Source organism: Ictidomys tridecemlineatus, chromosome 10, assembly GCF_052094955.1.
Source record: "Ictidomys tridecemlineatus isolate mIctTri1 chromosome 10, mIctTri1.hap1, whole genome shotgun sequence".
Taxonomy (NCBI): domain Eukaryota; kingdom Metazoa; phylum Chordata; class Mammalia; order Rodentia; family Sciuridae; genus Ictidomys; species Ictidomys tridecemlineatus.
In genome coordinates this window covers 688923-708950 of record NC_135486.1, presented here as the reverse complement: position 1 = coordinate 708950, position 20028 = coordinate 688923, and the positions used below count along the sequence as shown (strand labels likewise).

At 53.3% G+C, this 20028-nt stretch overlaps 2 long non-coding RNA genes across 2 annotated transcripts; both read left to right on the top strand.

The window, feature by feature from the left end:
• The first annotated feature begins 24 nt into the window (after positions 1-24).
• LOC144367083 (uncharacterized) lies at positions 25-1351 on the top strand. Its single transcript, XR_013426293.1, has 2 exons — positions 25-922; positions 1057-1351. It is a non-coding gene; the product is annotated as an uncharacterized LOC144367083 (long non-coding RNA).
• A 2260-nt stretch (positions 1352-3611) lies between these two features.
• LOC144367082 (uncharacterized) lies at positions 3612-12711 on the top strand. Its single transcript, XR_013426292.1, has 2 exons — positions 3612-8388; positions 8518-12711. It is a non-coding gene; the product is annotated as an uncharacterized LOC144367082 (long non-coding RNA).
• The last annotated feature ends 7317 nt before the right edge of the window (positions 12712-20028 follow it).

Here is a 20028-nt window from a genome sequence, read left to right as displayed (position 1 = left end):
GGGACTCCCACCAGGAGCCGGGCTTTGGTGGGGAAGGGGTGTAGGGAAACCACCCACCAGGAGCCAGGCCACGGGGTGTGGGGGGACTGCCCACCAGGAGCCTAGCGGGGTTTACTCTGCTTTTCTTTCGTACCCTGCATCCTGCCTTCTTCCGTCCAGCCAGGCACAGTGAGCCACCACCTCCCTCCACCCCGCTCCCTCCCTGCATCCTGTGCCTGGCTTCCTCCTGCCTGGGGTCCTTCTCAGAGCCACACCCTGCCCTGCGGCCCTCATGCTGGGCTGGTTCCCTGTCTACCCTTCCCGCAGCCCAAGTCCAGGAGCACAGGGCGCAGGACACGTGTGCTGTCTTCTCTGCTGTCACCACGGCACACAGCGAGCCTTGATGAACAAGTATTGAGCACAATGGAGTACACTGTTGGCAGAGGTCGGTCCTGGAGTAAGCCCAACCCTCTGGGGGTGAGGACTGCCCCCAAGGCGGTGGACACACACACACACACACACACACACACACACACACACACACACACACACACACGGGAACCCGGAAGTCAAAGAGGAGGAAGGTACTTCTGAGCAAGGGCTGCAGACCAGAAGGCTGGCTCTGTCACTGCAGTGTCCCTGTGAGTGCTCAGCCTGGGCACGTGCCCCTGGGACCACAGATGTCATGTGTGACCTGTGGGTCTTCACCGTCTCCTCTCAAGTGGTGTCATTCCCTCCAGTCTCACGCAAACCAGGAAGGTCCCTGAGCCTAGTCGGCAGGGAGTCTCCGAGGGACAGGCCTGGTGGAGAGCAGACCTGCCCGTGGACCGGCCCCGCGGAGCATGAGGCAGGGATCATGGCTGCAGAGGGCTGCAGATGGACCGTCTAGCTGGAGGAGATTCTGTCAGGGAAGGAAAGCTCCTTCTCCAGGTGGGAGAGGAAGGTGAGGCACAAGCCCTCAATTTAAAATCGCTCGCCAAGATTCCCCAGGCATTTAACTCTCGGCCCAGCGCTTCCTACAACTCTGCTCAGCTCATGGTTAACTTGAGCCTTCGTGGGCCTTGGTTTCATCTACAGCCTGGGCCTCAAAACCACGCTGAACGCAGTCGGGGCCAGTCTCCCAGTGCTCTCTGCTGCCCGGGTTTGTGAGTCTTGGCGCTGACGGAGTCCGCCGCTGAGCTCGGAACCCACCGCTTCCCTGGTGAGGACGATGAAGAGAGGAGAAGACACGGAGCCACCCTGTCATCTCTGCAGACTGCTCTGCTCTTCCAATGTTCCCCTAAAGAAAACCAGGCTGAAGGGACGCTTCCTCCCCTAATGTCTCTGTTTTCTAAGCCCATTTCACGAGTTAAGAAATGAGAAAAAGGAAAAAGTTCACATGGGTTTGAAGTAATGCGTGGCTTTGCCAGTGAGGGGCGAAAGCCACTTGGCTTCTGCTGGAGCGCCCTCATCCCAGCCCTGGCCGGGCCTAGACCAGCGGACCCAGGGCTGGACGGGCTGGCAGGACGCGCGTCCAGCCTGGAGAGGCAGACGCTCCACGGCGAGCTGCTGCCTTCCCTGCAATAATTGCCTTTCTTTAGGTTTCAGTGTTTCCCTTTGTGTTTACGATAACAGAGGGATGCTTTATTGCATTTCGCCAGGCCGGTTGCCATGGTGATCAGCAGTTGCTGTGTGCTGTAAAAATAACCCTCCTTCCTTGATAGATCTCACTCGAGTGAAAATAACCCTTAAAAATAGGTTGGAATTTACATACTGGCTCTTCCTGCAGGTTCGGGGAGAGGAGCGGATTACTTGGCGAGCCGGTGGGTGTGCAGGTGGGGGCTGCAGGGGGTCTGGCAGAGGCCTCTCCATGGGGGCCACTGGGTCTGTCCTCACAGCTGTGGTGTCAGGACAGAGAATGGCTTTCAGAGCAGAGCCAAGCTCCTGAGGGCACGGGGTTGGTGGGAGGTGGTGGTGGGAGGTGGCCCCAGACGGCCTAACAGGTGGGCCCCGAGTAGCGTCCCTCGCCTGACCGTTCAGGACCACTGTGCCGGAAGACGTCAGGACGCTCTGCGATCCTGCGCATTTGAGAGGTGGCTGTTCTCACAGACCTTCACCAGGTTGGAGACTGAGACGTTCTGAGGCGAAACCTCTTCCCCGCGTTGAAGAGGCTTCTCAACCTCATCTAAGCACAGACACCCTGCTGCATAGCAAGTAGAGAATCCCACGTGGGAGACCCACCAGGTCCTCCAGGTTCTTCCTGGGTGTGGCTTAGCCACCGGAGGCCTCCCACCCACTTCTTCTGCCATGACTCCACCCCGAGGAGATGAAGAAAAGCTAGAAACCGCCGCGGGGCCTGGTCGCAGGGCAGCTGGTGCAGATGAGCCAGGACTGAACGTGGCAAGGGCCCCTCCGGAAGCTCCCCCCAAATTAATAGATTCAAATTTGTTGAGAACAAAATCAAAATCGTCCTTGCACTGCAGTCACCTGAGGCGAACTCAGATACTGCATCATCACCCATGTCCACAAACCACTTCTGATTTAAACAGTTTTCTCTAAAAGGTCGTCGGCATGGACAGGATTGTACCTGTCTCTCTCTCCCTCCAAGTTATGAGCCCAGGGCGAGGGGCGACTGGTTCTCCCTGGCTGCGTGTCCACGTGAGGAAGCTTCTGGTTTACAAGCTTCACGTAGTCACCACACGTAACGTGTTTTCCCCTACACATAACCCCTCTCTCCCTACTACCTCCAAAGACTCCTGAAGAATAACGGGATACTTCTTAAGTCAAACGCCCTAACACGAGGACAGCTTCATACTGTCACCTGCGGCCATTCCTCTAGTTTCTGAAATTACTGATTGGTAGAATTGATTTTTACCAAAGCTCCAAAAACTTTCCAGACTGCTCCTTAGCCCTGTTTGCTTATTCTTTGATGCCTTGAAAGAAGGAGCCCTGGCCCGATCCCACCTGTGCTCCTGAAAATCCATCAGTTAAGAGGAATCAAGTGTGCTTTTAACTTGCAGAGCTAAAGAGAGCAAGATGTCACCCCAGTTTGCAAAGGCACACACCTATGAATGTCTGTGAGCGTGTTACGTGCATGTGAAGAAACACACAGATGCTCCACACCGACCACCTTGACGCTGCCCCAGACCACACCCAGAAGTAACTGGAGATGACCCATTTAGAGCTTTAAGAAGAGAACATCAGTGAATCTGTGTGTGACCTGAAAGTAAGCAAACGTTTCTTAGGACATAAAAAGAAATGGGCACACACGTACAGAACGTATAACTTTAATTCATCAGAACAACATCCGTCAGAGCACAGTAACTAGGAGAAGGTGTGAACAAGCTACTAGCTGGGACGAAATGCATTTGCAAGACACGCTGACAGAGAGCGCACGTCTGGATCTAGAAAAACACTGCGAATTAGCAACCAGGCGACAGCCCGCCAAGAACTGGCAGAGCTTGAGCTTGGCTTCCTGACAGCCTTGGTCATGGAGCACGTGGGTAGTCCTCTGCAACACCAACCATGGAGAAATCGCCGACCAACACCTCGGCGAGATGCCAGCTTGGGTCCGCCGACTGAAGGCTGCGCAAGGGAGGGGGTTTTGCACGGGGGTGGGGTGGGCGGGGGCTGCTGGACAGTGGCCCCTTGGGGGAGCGGCAGTTACTACAGGGTGGCACTGGAATCCAGCCCAGGGCCAGTGCTGCACTCCAGGGGCGGCAGTGTGACCCATGCACCGACCGGGGCACAGATTTCCACATCTAATGTGCCCATAGCAGCAGAATGACGAGGCCACCCAGTGTCACCCACAGGTGAACCCAGCACTGAGGGACCTCAAGCTGAATGAATGAGGCCAGGCCCGAGATGGCCTGGGTGGCCTGATGGCATCTGTGGCTGGTCCTGGCACAGGTGATTCAGGAGGAGGAGGAGGGCTCCGACAGCAGAGGCTGTCATCATGAGAGGGACTCCCAGGAGTGGCGGTCTGCCTGGGGATCACGGGAGCACCGCGTGGCCAACGCCGCACACTGCACCCTTCAGAGCCAGGCCTGGGTGTCTGTGAATGACAGCTTGTCCTTGCTCCGACCAAGACACCTGACCAGGGCAGCTCAGAGGAGGACAGGTCCATTTGGGTTCTTGGTTTCAGAGGTCTCTGTTCAGGGTCAGCCAGCTCCATTGCTCTGGGCCTGGGGTGGCCACCTGGTCAGGAAGCCTATTCATGGTGGCCATGGGCAGCCCAGGGCCTTCTCTTGGCATGCCCTGATGGGCACAACTGTGCTGCTGCCTGGTGGTGGGTGACGCTGCACCTCCAGACAGTGCCACCCACTCTTCTCTCCCCTGCTCCAGCCTCCAGGAGCTGAGAGCTCCCTCCACCAGGACGTGCCCTGGGAGGTGGTCTCCCGGCCCTCCCCTCCTCTCTCCCCTGCTCCCAGCCCAGGACCTGAGAGCTCCCTCCACCAGGACATGCCCTGGGAGGTGGTCTCCCAGCCCCTCCCTCCTCTCTCCCCTGCTCCCAGCCCAGGAGCTGAGAGCTCCCTCCACCAGGACATGCCCTGGGAGGTGGTCTCCCAGCCCCTCCCTCCTCTCTCCCCTGCTCCAGCCTCCAGGAGCTGAGAGCTCCCTCCACCAGGACTTGCCCTGGGAGGTGGTCTCCCAGCCCCTCCCTCCTCTCTCCCCTGCTCCCAGCCTCCAGGAGCTGAGAGCTCCCTCCACCAGGACTTGCCCTGGGAGGTGGTCTCCCAGCCCCTCCCTCCTCTCTCCCCTGCTCCCAGCCCAGGAGCTGAGAGCTCCCTCCACCAGGACATGCCCTGGGAGGTGGTCTCCCAGCCCCTCCCTCCTCTCTCCCCTGCTCCCAGCCTCCAGGAGCTGAGAGCTCCCTCCACCAGGACTTGCCCTGGGAGGTGGTCTCCCGGCCCTCCCCTCCTCTCTCCCCTGCTCCCAGCCCAGGAGCTGATAGCTCCCTCCACCAGGACTTGCCCTGGGAGGTGGTCTCCCAGCCCCTCCCTCCTCTCTCCCCTGCTCCCAGCCTCCAGGAGCTGATAGCTCCCTCCACCAGGACATGCCCTGGGAGGTGGTCTCCCAGCCCCTCCCTCCTCTCTCCCCTGCTCCCAGCCCAGGAGCTGAGAGCTCCCTCCACCAGGACATGCCCTGGGAGGTGGTCTCCCAGCCCCTCCCTCCTCTCTCCCCTGCTCCCAGCCTCCAGGAGCTGAGAGCTCCCTCCACCAGGACTTGCCCTGGGAGGTGGTCTCCCGGCCCTCCCCTCCTCTCTCCCCTGCTCCCAGCCCAGGAGCTGATAGCTCCCTCCACCAGGACTTGCCCTGGGAGGTGGTCTCCCAGCCCCTCCCTCCTCTCTCCCCTGCTCCCAGCCTCCAGGAGCTGATAGCTCCCTCCACCAGGACTTGCCCTGGGAGGTGGTCTCCCAGCCCCTCCCTCCTCTCTCCCCTGCTCCCAGCCTCCAGGAGCTGATAGCTCCCTCCACCAGGACATGCCCTGGGAGGTGGTCTCCCAGCCCCTCCCTCCTCTCTCCCCTGCTCCCAGCCTCCAGGAGCTGATAGCTCCCTCCACCAGGACTTGCCCTGGGAGGTGGTCTCCCAGCCCCTCCCTCCTCTCTCCCCTGCTCCATGCTGCTGGGAGCTGAGAGCTCCCTCCACCAGGATGTGCCCTGGGAGGTGGTCTCCCAGCCCCTCCCTCCTCTCTCCCCTGCTCCATGCTGCTGGGAGCTGAGAGCTCCCTCCACCAGGGTGTGCTGCCTCACCCCAGGCCCAGAACAATGGAGCTGGCCGACCGTGGACCGAGACCTCTGGAACCAAGAACCCAAGTGAACCTGTCCTCCTCTCAGCTGCCCTGGTCAGGTGTCTTGGTCAGACCAAGGACAGGCTGTCACACAATGGACTCGACAGGCTGCAGGAGGGCTGGTAAGGAAAGAGAGCGTCCTTAATGCTGGCCCTGAAAGATCCTGAAATGCAGAAAGGAAGACAGAAGACGCGTCTTTGTTCTTTGGATTTCGCATTTCTTCACAGCACCGGTTCGGATCCGATGCCCTCTCAGTGCTGCGCTCAGTGGTGACCATGACCCCAGGCGTGATGTCCACTGCCTGGCCTCAGGTGGCAGCCCCTCACTGCCCAGCTCTCGGAGGAGGCCAAAGCTTGGGTCGTGTGGGTGCCCAATTCGGAGCCCAGGAGTTGTCCTTGGAGCCTGTCTGGGACCAGGAAGCGGGCAGTGGGCACCACAGCCGCTCACCCTGTGGTGACTCCCCGGACGCTGTCCTCGGCTGAAGCCCAATCCACTTTCCTTCCTGCAGTCAGAGGGGAGGCAGGCAGGGACCCGCGGAGGGGAAGGCAGAGCCTAAATCCCATCCCCAGACTCAAAGGAGTGTTCTTTTCAAACTGTGGAAAGGAAACAGCCTGGAGCCACCTTGTTTTCTTTGTGTAGATTTTAAAAACAGAAAGACGGAGGGTTCACTGAGAAATCCAGCGTTTCTACACTGAGGAACTCTGTGGATTTCTGGGTGATTTTGATATCTCCTCTTCTCCATTTTTAATTTAGAAATTTAGTTCAAGAAAAGAGTAAAATGATTCTATCTGACCCTCTTAATGTCAGGGATGTGCCAGATTCACTTTTAGACCACGGCACACAGAACGGTGGAGGACTCGGAGCAGATTCTGGGTGTGCTCGGGGTGACTGAGTGGAGGTGTAGAGGCACACGTGGGCAAAGACACTTTCCTGTGTGTCACTCAAATATCATCATCATCATAGTGATCATAAGAGTGGCTCTTCCGGTGTCCCCAGAGTCCCGATGTCAGTGTCTTCACCTGTAGAGTGAGATCCTCTCTTGGAGAATGTCGCCAGCTCTGGGCCGGGCTTCCTGCAGTTGAGGTGGGTGGAGAGCCGCTGGGCACTGGCTCTGAGAGCGGAGCTGCCGCTCCCTGGCTGCAGTGGGGCAGGCCACAGGCAGGCCTTGGGGAGCTGGGAGCCCCCTGGCTTGAGGATGCTCTGAGGATGCTCCTGCTGCTGGCTTCTAGGACGGCGGGACCCTGTCATGGTGACGGCTGTGGGGAGCAGCTGCTGAAGCACCCACCTCAAGTCCATCCAGGCCTTCCCTTTCTCCATCCTGTGTTCCTTGTTTGTGGTTTTCCCTCCAGGAAGGGAGAGAGGATGAACTCAGACCGTGGCCTTGCTCTTTAGAGCGTGCTGCGCGTCCTCTGGAGTGAAGATTCGGCTGTGTACCTGGAGGTGGTGCTTGGAGAGAGACAGAGCCCTTTGTAATCGAGGCAAAGCGGCCCATTTAAGTGTTTAATGTCTGCATCTTGACGATTTCATTAGTGACTTCTATTAAGCTCTCTCTGGGCTAAGAACCAAACTCCCCCACGGCTCTACAAGGCTGCGCTGCTGGATCTATTTGCTATTAAGTTTAAATCCTCATTTCTCGCCATGACACTCAGGGCTACGGATGACTTCCTCCTGGTCCTACAGCGAGGGGGCTGCAGCCGCGGTGTCAGGTTTCAGGCCCCTGCCCTGCCCCCTGGACTCTGCCGAGAGTCTCCTGCTCACCTTCTTACCTGGAGCCCTCTCTCTGCAACTTCACTCACCCTCCATTGGCCCCAGCGGCTGTTCTCAGAACCAAATTCCTCTTGCAAGGTGAGTCCGGCCATCAGAGGTAAAGTAATGAGATTATGATTAAAAGTACACCTTGATAGTGGGGTATCCATCAACCTGTCATAGGAATCTTATCTCCCAGCTGGTCTCATCAATCTGACCTTTCAATTACCACCCTCAGTTCAGGACTCCGAGAGTCTGCAGGATGAGATCTACCACGCTGGGCCTGGTACCCACAGCCCTGGGAGTCACGGGGCGTCTCCTCTGGAACTCTGTCTTCCCTCTGAAGCTCAGTCTCTTGAGGTCAACTCTGGTCACTCTGACTCCTGAGCCGGGAGGACTCTGGGTCTGTAGTGCACAGATTTTTCATGTCAGGCCTTGCCCGATGGCCTGATTTCTCTGCCCGTGACATCTGACCAGGGCAGCCCTAGTTGGAATCGGCTCTCTTCCATGTGGAGACTCAGGATTCAGGGCTCTCTCAGTGTCTCTCAGGACGGCCACTCTCCAGGGCCGGGAGCACTCTGTACTCAGGCAGTGGGTGAGACAGCGGGCAGACGGATCCTGCCCTGGAGTGACACCCCTCACCTTCCTTCACACTCACTAGAACTAGTGTGTCTCACCTTTCTGCTGCTGATCCCATGGCTTCCCCAAGCCCCACCCTGAACGTGGCCCTGGGGACATCAACACAGAGCCTCTGGGCGACCCTCCAGATCCAGCCACAACAACCGGCCACACCATCTGAGCTGGGCAGGAGGAGACCTGAGAGCAGCGTCTCATTGGGAGCAGATGATTCCCTGTCATGATCTGTCACCGTGGAAGGAGGAGCGAGAGCCTTTGGTGAGCCACTAACCACAACCTACCTCTGTGATTCGAACACAGTTTTATAAATCATTTAATGATTGTTATAATCACATGAGGCTGCAGTTTTATTAATTCCATATTTACAACTGCATTCTGTTTGTTTAGGTACATGCATGGAAAGAAATTCTCTCTGGAACGTGTGAGATTTGATGTGGGGGGGACCTTCCCCACGCCGATACAGGATGTGATCGCGGGTTACAGGTACACTGACTGCAAGCAGTTGACTCAGGTGGATCATTGGGAAGCGCCCACGCTTGACCTAAGCTCAATCTCATGGCCTTTGGGAGGTGTTTCTGAACCTACATAAAAACGGAACTGGCCATTAAGCAGAAAATCCACCCAGAGCTTCTCAGCCATCTTCCACGAGACTTGGATCCTTTATTTACGTAAAGTCAGCTTCGAGTCCCTCACTGGTCTCTGTGCCCCTCGCTTGGCCTGAGTCAGAACCAGAGTCCCGGGAGGAACCCTGCGTGTTGGCCCCGGTCCCCAGCCAGGACGCCTCTGTGCCTCTGTTAATTTCCACTGGAGCAACCCAGCGGGACCAGAGAGTCCCAGGCTCCCACGTGACCAGGCCTTGCTTCTTCATCTCTGGTCAAAGCCAGGGGGAGCCAAAGGAAGGCTTTCCCAGCTTAGGTGCCATCTGACTGCAGGTGCCGCCTCAGGGGCAGCAGGCAGAGCCCTGTGCAGAGCAGCGCCCAGGTAAAGGAGCCGTCCACTCCTCAGAGGGTGAGTGAGAGTCCCCGAGCCAGGCTACCCTCCCCAGTGCCTGAGACCCAGCCATCCGTCCTGCTGTGAAGGCGGTCTGCAGACTCACCCGGGAGGGACAGCGGCGAGCATCGTCTCCCTCAGTGGTGAGCATGCAACACAGAGGTGTCCTGTCCAGGGCAGGCTTGCTGCGAAGGTCAACCCTGCGCTGAGTCTGACCACCAGGCCCAACACGGCCATCAGTCCATAAAGTGCCTGTGTTCATAGGAGCTTCAAACACCGCAACCACCTCATCCAGATGTAGCTGAGGCCAGGCTCCGTGGGGGTACGGGGCAACAGCCTGAGGCAGGCAGACTTAGATGACAGGAAGTGAGGTGCGGGCGACTGCAGAAGGTTCTAGAAGTGGAGGGAACTCGAGCTGACTCGGTGTGAGAGTGCTAGCCCAAGAGCCGGCCACCCTGGCCTCCTGGGCCCACTGCGGCTCCAGGCTTCCTCTTACGCTCTGAGCTGCAGCTGAAGGGGCCGAGACACAGGCAGATCACTCAGCCTTCACTCTGGATAGTGCTCACCGAGACGTTCTGGGGAAAGGAGGGACCCCATCGACCCGCAAGGCTCAGTCTAAAGACACGTGGAGAGCCTTGGAGCAGTGGAAGGAAGCTGTGGTTTATTCTAGGTAGTGGGGAGAGAGACGTTTGCTGATTAGTGAAGGACTCAGAGGCTGTGACGAAGGAAGAGAAGCCAGGGGTCTTTCTCTTGTACTGAAGCCAACAGGGAGAGACTGAAGCAGGTGCACAACATTTAACATAGCAGCGGCCGTCACTGAGAAGCCCTGTCACGGGCATCTGGGTGGTTCTCAGGTCACTTCGGCGCTGAGCTGCGAGTGCATACCTGAGACTCACCGACCGGCAGAGTCCCACCATCAGGGGTGTGGTGCCACGACGTCACTCTGTCTTCCTGGCACCCCTTTCCTCCGTTCCACTTCACTCAAGAAAACTGCTCACCCCCCACCAGAAACTTCCGGAGCTGACAAGCACATTCAGGAACGTAGCACAATGCAAGTCCGACATCGGAAACCAACGTCTTCCTACTCTCCAGTCATGAATCTGCTGAGAAAGACATCAGGAAAGCGCTCCCACTCACAGTAGCCTCAAAAAACTAGAAACACCTGGGGAGAGATCCGACCAAGGAGGTCAAAGGTGTCTGTGATGAAAAGTGTAGAACAATGAAGAAAGAAATGGGGCATCTCAGAATACAGAAAGCCTCCCGTGGTCTTGGGTAGACAGGATTCATGCTGCCTAAATGGCCACACCACCCAAAGCATTACACAGACTCAACGCAATCCCCGTCAAAACACCAACGTGTTCCTCACAGAAATAAGAACAGCAACTTGGAAATTTATTTGGAAAAGTGGAAGACCAAAATTAGCTAAAGAAGACAGTTCCTGGAGGCACCACAAACCTGCTCTCAGATCACATTACAGAGCTGTCGTCACAGAACTGCAGGGTAATGGCACCAAAAAGACACGGAGACCAATGGGACAGAAGAGAAGACGCAGAGACCAAGGCACATGGTCACAGCCATCTGGTCCTTGTGCTGAACACATTCAGACGGCCTGTGACTAAGGGTGTGGGGAAAACCGGATATCCATCTGTAGAAGAATGAAGCCGATCCCCATCCCCACCCTGCACAAAAATCAACTCTAGAGCATCCAGACCTAGAAGTTAGACCAGAAACCCTCCAGCCACCGGAGGAAAACGAGCAGGTACCAACTTCCTTAACAAGATCCCTAAAGCTCAAGAAATCAGACTGAGAATCAGTAAGTGGGATACCATTAAACTGAAAGGCTTCTTTCTGCACAGCAAATAAAGTAGTTAAGAGCGTTTAGAGAGAACCTACAGATGGGAGAAGATCTGCTCCTCAAACCCAGGATTAATATCCAGGATCTCAAAATCACCCCCCCAGGGGAAAAAACCCACAAATAACACAATACATGGGCTAAAGGACTAAGCAGAAATTTATCAAAACAGGAAATATAAATATCCTACAGCTATGAAGAAAAGTTCAACATTCTTGGCAATCAGGGAAGTGCAAGTCACCAATACACTGAGATTTCACGTCACTCCTGTCAGAATGGCAATCACCAAAATGCACATGATGATCTATGCTGGCTAGGATGTGGGGGGAGACGTTCCATCATAAATTGCTGTGGGCTGCAAATCCCTACAACTTGGGAAAGCAGGATGGAGATTCTTCAAGCGAGTCAGAGTAGATCCACGAAATCACCCAGCTATCCCACTCCTCCATATTCATACAAAAGCCAACAAAACAAAGCAAAACCCAAGATCAGCATACTGCAACCATTTAGGCACATCTGTTTTTACATCGCCACGATTTACTATGCCAAGCTAAAGAATGGCCCAGGTGTTCATCAACAGACAATGGGTAAACAAGATGTAGTGTCCAGACACACTGGAGTTTTACTCAGCCTTGAAGAAGAATTAAATCATGTCATTTTCTGATAAATGGATGGAACTGGGGAATATTATGTCAAGTGAAGTCAGTCAGTTCAGAAAGTCAAGGGTCGGGTGCTTTCTCTCATATGTGGAAGCTAGAGAAAAATAAGGGGGAAAGGTGGGGGACCATGAACACAGGAGGACAGTCCCTGGAGTAGAGGAAGGGACTGAGGGGAAAGGTGGGGGATGGGAAAGGGAGGGACGCTGGGATGAACTGATCCAATTACGCGCTGTGATGTATGAGCACCCACGTGAGTGCCACCTTTATAGAGGTCAGCAGAGCACAGACTTAAAGTGAAGAAGTAAGTAAACAGCAGGAAGTCCTGCAGCGCAGGGGAGGGGCAGGGGGCAGGAGGAGGAGCTCTGGGCCTGGAGTGGAGCACGCGGTGTTGCATGAATGTTTGAGGATGTCAAAATGAGCCTCCGTGATTAGGACGTGGGACTAGGACGTGGGACTGGGATGCGGGACTAGGACGTGGGACTGAGATGTGGGACTAGGACGTGTGACTAGGATGTGTGACTGGGATGCGGGACTAGGACGCGGGACTGGGACGTGGAACTAGGACGCGGGACTAGGACGTGGGACTGGGACGCACTGGCGGGCACAGTCAGGAAAGAAAACCGCCTTTCCTTCCACGGAGAAGGAGCAGAGGAGAGGATGTGGTGAGTACTTGGAGAGGTGATTGGAAATTGATGTGTGTGAAATTAAATCAGTGTCTTCTAGCCAGGCTGCCCATCAAGCGGCAGTTAGCTCTTATGACCCACAACGTTGGGGGCAGCTCTGTAAAATCTAAGCCTCTGCACATCTTCAGAACTGACCTTGTGTCCTGCAAAATAAAAATTGAGTGGACAGCAGTTACGTACGATTTTCTTGGAAAAGAATTAGGGCGAAAAAGAAAGTTAAATGACATAGTGCCCGGGGTCCCAGGAGACCGGAGCAGACGCCTGCCCTGGACGATGGTTTTCCTTCCTTCATCTCTTGCTCCAAATCTCCTGCCTTCCCACTAATAAGTCAATACTTGTGCCACTTTAATGTTTCAGAGAGAAATCATGCCTGAAATAAAAACATAAAATGAACAGAGCCAAGTGCCATTGTGTATGTTGTAGGTACAGTTCAGAAACACGAGGTTTGTACGGCAATAAACTCCAACTTCAGTTCTGCAAATCTAAACCTGCACAGTTACAGCAAATTGCTTCATTTACTTCATTCCATCCCAGTGCTGCACGGGCTGCAGTGCCCCACGGAGTCCCGACGTTTTAGAACTCCAGAGATGCGGAGCTCCTCTACTCCAGAGTCTCCCAAGCTCTCTGTTTTTCCAGGGTCACACCCACATAATGAAAAAGTAAAGCCTTCTTGGATTCTTCTTAAGGAGATAGCAGTGTGATTTGTTGTGCTGGGTGGAGCCTTGGAAGGACACGCCTCAGTGCGGCAGTACCCCTGAAGGACCCATCTTGACCACCCGTGGCAAGGTTTGCTGCATGGAGATGCTGCATGAAGTCCCCCGGCCGCTCAGGAGGGGATGCTGGGCACTCGGAGAGCCCAGGACCCTGCGTAGGGCCTGCTGCTTGGGCTCCCATGCCGGAGCTCCTCCCTGCTCCCCCTGCTTCCTGTGAGCCCTCTCCTGGCACACACCCCGCACAGGGACACACAGCGGGTGGGGCAGGGCCAGCAAGACCCGCTGCCAGCCGGACACCTTCATGAGGAGCAGGGCCAGCCAGCCTCCCTGGGTTCAGGCCATCTTCTTTGGATTCAGACCAGCAGCCGTTCGACTCTGGGTTTCTCAGACAAGAATCTGAGAGATCGATGCCGACTGCTGACAGCGGGAGTGGTCCTTAAAGCCAACCGCTTGCTCCCACAAGAAGCACCCTGAGGAGCCAGAGAAAGAAAGGAAAGAGCATTCCTGGCTCTCGCTGGCCACTGGGAGCTTTGCCAGCTCTAGGAGCGTGAATGAAGAGACCATCCTCCAGCGGGATCCGAGGGAGAGCTGGGGTAGCCGCCCTCAGGCTCCCCCCCTCTGTCCAGGCCTGCAGCTGGCTCGGCCACTCTAAGATCCAGCACTCAGAGTCGAACCAACGGCAGATCAGGTGGCTTCGCCAGGCCTGGTACAGGGCCTGGGACTAAGGCACCGTGGTGGTGGCCGAGAACGACCCCAGGGAGCAGTGGGCATGGAGAAGCCAGCTCTTTGGAACCAGGCTCAGAGACTCCCAGGAGCCTCCGTCCATGTTTTTAGTAGGAAACAACTCTGCATAGCCTATGTAAATTTCACAAGTGAAACTCCTCACCTTCAAGGCAGAGCCAGGGTACTGCACGCCTACAGGGCCCGCCTTGGGAGCTGCTCACGGGGTGCTGTGTTCAGGGTTCGGGTGACCACCAGGCACAGGCCTGATGATGTTTAGGCTGACGTACAAATTGGAGGTTCTAGGCACCTTGTTCTCGTTTTGCTCAAATTTACCTCAATAGTAGAGGGAAGAAAATTAGTCCAAACCCAACTCTTCCAGTCTCTGTAGGCCATGTTCAAACTGCAAACAAACCTTGGCCAACAGAAGCATCGGACCAGGACTTTCAGCCCCTGCCCCATCTAACTGGGAACTGCCAAGGGTGGGCGAGGCCACACACCTGTTGGACGGCCCCACTTCATGTCATCAGATAAGGCCCAGTAACAGCAGAAAGAGAATCTAAACACTAACATTTCATTTTCTTAAAAAAGAAAAACCAGTGGTGGTGGACTTGGAATTATACGCCTGAGAAAATGTGATTTTTCAAAACATAAAAACCATCAGTATAATTTTTACATATAAAACTATAAGAACATTTAAAAATAGATTCAATTAATTTTGAACACTATTGATTTGCAAACCCAGAGGCAGACGTTTCTGGAATAAGGAATCAACATTTCCACCTTTGGTCTTTGGAAGAGCGTGAGCTGGTCTTATGTTCCATGTGCAGATTTATAAATCTAAGCGGGGGGGGGGACCAAAGGGCCCATGGCCCTCTCTGGGGAAGGGGAAGCTCTGTATGCTCGCTGCCTTTGGGAGAAACCAAAGCCAGGTGACCAGGACATGAAGACGAGGAAGAGCACACATGCAGCAGGTGCAGGCGTGTCCAGGAAAGGAAGACACTGACCGACCTCGGGAGGAGGACGCAGGCCTTGAGGGGCAGAGGCTGCAGCTGGAGGGCCTCTGCTCTCAGACAAGCCCAAGGCTGCATCGGGCAGAAGCACAGCCAGAGTGCAGAGGCAAGTCCCCCAGGAAGCACGGCTCCTCCTGGGGGGAACGCTGCACGGAGCGCTGTGGCGGGGCCTTGCTGAGGTCAAGGCCCACCTCGACTTCCCCTGCCAGGGTGGACAGACGCTCTGAGAACACACACTCTGCACACGCTCCCAAGAGCAGCAGCTCCCCAGCCAGGGCCAGGCAGGACAGCTCCTCAGGAAGCTCCAGTGGACGGAGTGGGCAGCCTCTCCACCTCCTCCTGGAGGCCAGTGCGCAGTGGGGTTTATGCTAATAGCCCCATAATCCCATGCTAATTTATTTTATCAAATTAAAGCCAAGGCTGCTCTTTGACCCCAGGGACCTTCCGTCCTTTCTCAAGGTCCCCACAGGAAGCTAGAATCCGGTTAGCAGGAGAGTTTGCCAAGAATATAAATTAATAAAACAGGATTAAAGGGAGACATGGTTATAACCGATTCCTTAATCCCAGTGAATAATTAATGATCGAGATTCATGATTTGCCTGAATTCTTCTTGCATTTGAATAATAAATAGCTTCAAAATAAACTTCCAGTGGAAGCCCACCAAGGCTGGCGTGGGCTGGGGAGCCCCTCCTGCAGGAACCGGGGTTACAGAGGCAGAATCTAGGAGGCCTGTTGGCTCACGCCTGCCGGCTCCTGTCACTCACTCCATGATCCATAGAAACCTGACTGTGGCTTTTAACCATGTTCAGTGATCAAAATCACATTTCAAATCGTGCCACCATCATGAGGAATGCTGCTCAGTATTGCATGAGGCTCTAGTCCCACAGAACTACTAGTGATGGTGACACAGCACGGTCTAGGGAACCACGGTCCCCGGTGCTCTCCAACGCGCACTTGCAAAACAGAGACGTTACTTAGAAGCCATGGTGTTCACATACGTCCCAGGTACTGAGACCCAACGTGCAGGAGGAATGCCAAGTCGACCCCTTTGTGGAGTTTAGGGTCCTTTGCGGCTGAAATGCGTCTGTTTGTTTTGATATCATTCTCACAAAAAAAAGAAAAAGAAAGAAAAAAGGAAAAACAAGTGATCTGCGTGGCCCCTGCTGAAGGCGGTGCAGAGAAAGGGGCAAGGCTGGTTCTGCCCCTGCACAGCGGGGCACCTCTGCCTGCCCCTGGAGAAGCTCACGGCAGGCCACGCTGGTCAAGGCTGGGTTTCCCAGCCTGGTAGTCCTTCCCAGAACACTGCCCTTGCTCTTCTGGGTGCATAGCAGCTGTAAGTGACACCAAGTGGCAAAAGGAGGGAGACTGTTTCCCAGAACCCCTCATTCCTCCAGGGCCAAGCAGCCCCCCGGCAGCCTCACCTGTCTAATGTGGCTGCTGCTCGGCCAAGAGGACTGTGTTTAGATGACCTACTTACTCCCAGGGCTGTTGGCAGTGCTCTTTCCTGCCACAGGGAATACAACCCACCAGCCACAGAAATCAGCATCACCCCATCTCCAACATAAAGACCTCAGGTATAAAAACACACATGGGTTTCGATGCAGAAAGGCTGAACAGAGGCACAGTTAAGACCTGGGATGTTTGCGACTATGTGCTTTGGCTTGGAATATGACAACCTCATGTGCAAACCGCGGCCTTTCTGTAAGGACCCCTTCTGTAATGCCACAAGAAATCTTTCCTGCAGCCATGTGACGTTCCAAAATGGTGACCAGACAGTGTGAAGTTTGAAGCAGAATGAAGGAAACTCTTCTGGCAATGAACATGAAGTCACAATGCTAGATACTCAGTGCCTACTAAAACTGCATTGCCGCAGTCTGGCTGGGCACAGGATCACGAGCCACTCACAGCTTTGTAGATTCAAACAGCAATTCTTTATTCCCGAACTCACACCAGCCCTCTACAAACACGTTCTGGGGAGATTCACGTTCTGCCCGCAAAATTCACGTACTCCACCAGGCTTGAATCCCAAATACTTTCTGAATTCCACGAGAACTCAACGGGAACTCAGGCAGCAGGATGCGCCCTATTCCCAGCAGAAATAACCTTAAACCTGGAACCACCCTAAACCCAGATTGTTCTAAACCGGGAACGCCCTAAACCCAAGGAGCGGGATACTTCATGTTGCGGGCATACATATTCACTATTGTTGTGTCATCTTGTTGAATTTCTTTCCTTTACCAGTACATAGACTTTCTTTGGTCTCTTCTGATTAATTTTGGCCTAAAATCTACTTTGTTGGATATGGCAGTAGCTGTACCTGCTTGTGTTTGGCTTCATTTGTATGGAATATCATTTTCTGTCCTTTTACATTTACCTTTGAGGTGTGTTTCTGCAAATAACATATTAATGTGTCTTGTTTTTAATCCTCTCTCCTAGTCTGTCTTTTCAATTAGCAAGTTGAAACCGTTATATTCAATGTTACTATGAGAGGTGTCTATTATTTTCTGCAATTTTTGTGTGTTTCAATATTGACTCTAAGCCTACTCTTACCTACTCTTCCAATGAGTAGTGTCTGGCTCTGAGCTCTGCAGCTTGGTATCATATGCTGTTGGGTGCACTGCTTCCTTTAGTATCTTATGCAGTGGTGGTCTAGTTGTCGTGAAATGTTTCAGTTTAGCTGATCTTGGAAAGGGTTTATTCTTTCTTTAATTCTGAAGAAGAGGTCTGCCGGATAGAACAATTTTGGTTGGTGAGTTATTTCTTCAAGGGAGTGAGACATCGTTCCTTGTCCTCTTGGACTTCAGGGTTTCTGATAAGAAGTGATCTTCTGATTGGTTCACTTCTAAATATGACCTCCCAGTCCTCTTTTGCAACTTTTAGAAACCTCATTCTGAATACATGGCATTTTAACATACCACGACATGAGGAGGTGTTCCTTTTACATATTGCCTACTCAGGGTTTTCAATGCTTTCTGCATCTGAGTGTCCATCGCATTTCGAAATTTTGGCAAGTTTTCTGCTATTATTTCACTGAATATGTCATAAATGTCATCAGCGTGTGCATCAGCCCCTTCCTTGACAATTGTTCTTTCCTTGGATCTCTTAATATTGTCCAGGAGTTCTTCATATTATGATCATAATGTCTATTTTAAAAAATTTATTAGGCCTTGTCTTCAAGGCCTGATATTTTGTCTTCTATATGATCTAATTTATTCTTGATTTTCAACTGAGTGTTTAGTTTATTACTTAAATTTTTATTTCCAGTATTCTGTTTGGTTCTTTTTCAGAATTCCTCTTTATTGAAAGCTTTCACATCTTGCATTTTCTCTCTTAGTTCATTTCTTAGATCTTCTTTTAGTTCTTTGATCATTTTAGCAATCAACTGTTTGAATTCTTTATCTGGCCTCTCCTCTGCGTCAACATCCACGGGATCAGTTATCAGAGTGTTATAAACTCTGGGCAGCACTTAATACTCTTGTTTTTTCTCACATTACCTATTTATTTCTTTGTTGGTGTTTGTGCATCTGGCATCATGATGTCCCTTCTACTGCTACACAGGGGACCTTTTCTCATGGGCATATTATAATGCTACATAACCGTGGGATTCCCTAGGCCACGTTCATACATACACACAACACGGCTGGATCCATCTGATTCTTCAGTACCTTCCCTTTCAGTCCCCTCCTCCCTCCCCTGTCTGCTTGCTCTACTGATCCTCCTTCTACCATTATTTATGTATTATAATTATGTCTGTGAGTAGGATTCCTTGTGGTGTTTGTACATGGACATGGCGTAATTTGGTAGATTTCATCCCCCAGTGTTACCCTGAACGCTCCTCTCCTCCCTCTCAGTCCCCTTCCTTCATTCTATTGGTCTCCCTTTTATTTTAATGGATTCCCTGTCAGGGATGTTTGATGGAGCTGCTTTCTCTTGACTCTGTGCCCCAGGCTGGGTGTACATCTAGGGCCAGTGCTCCCACTCTACCCGACTGCACTACTAGGCAGCCCTTTTGAGAGGAGATAATCCTCCACAGTGACTAGGACCACTTGGGAACAAAGCTGTTCACCAGCACACCTTCCACAAAAACTGCTGACGATGCTCTGCACGGCTCCACTAGTCCAAGTCGGGAGGGAAGTCAGTCTCTGGAATAGCTGAGAAGTTAGGAATCAGAGAGCATAGCATGCCTTTCAGACATGAACAGGAGGAGAGGCCATGCAAAGAGAAAGCTCGAGGGAATAGAGACTGGAACAGACAAGGCAGGTAGAAAAGGAGACCAGGAGGAGGGTTGGAGAGAAAGAATTTTAATTAATGGTTTAAAACCTAAGAGAAATGCATCAATTGGATTAAGGATTTCACTGTCCACCATATTCCACCATCAGGGGAAACCTAACAAACAGACACAGAAGACAATGTCTTTTAAGTTAAAACCTGGCATTAGAGAGACCCAGATTAGGGCGGTCCTGCTGCAAAGACCCCATATACAGGCAAAGCCCAGCGGTCAGGGGCAAACAATTTGCTGCCCAGACCCCCGGACTCTTCCCCTGGGTCAGGAGTGCCATCCAATCAGGGTGTCTCTCAACACTGCCAGCCTTCTCACCAATACTGCAAAGCAACCTGTCGTCTGCCAGAGAGACCCCCTGGCCACCACCCTCCAGGAATGGGCTCCCAGACCTGGGACCCCAGTGCAGCCCTGGATAGGAGTCCTGAGCCCCTCCTGGCATCTGTCCAGCCCACATGTGGAGAGAGGGTCCGAGCGAGTCCCTGTGGTGAGGAGGGGAACAGAGCCCGCTGATGCTCCTTTCTGCGTTTAGGGTACCTGGCTTGGATGTCATGATGGCCCTAGTTGATCCCAGGGGCCGAGGGGGACTTGGATCCTTCCAGAAAGTCACAACCAAACCACAGAGGTGAGTCTGCTCAGGGAAGGGACATGGGCAGGGGCTCTCAAAGGTGGCAGTGGAGGAATTCGTCAGTACCCCACAGGAGCGAGGGAGTTCGCTATGCGCCTGCTGTGCGTGTTGGACACTGCTCTATAGCTTAAATTGCTAGTGGAATTTCCATCCTTCCGTCTGTGTAAAACTGAAATGCATGTCTCCACAGCATGACTCTCTCAGAATAGCCTGATTCAATTTGAATCTTCAGTCTGTGAATCGGTTTTAATTACTCAGGGTTTAATAAAATCTGAATAGATAGAATTTAAACTTCCTAGACATTTTTATATATTACAACAACAAATTAACTTCTGATCCTAATTATTTAACCGAGTATTTG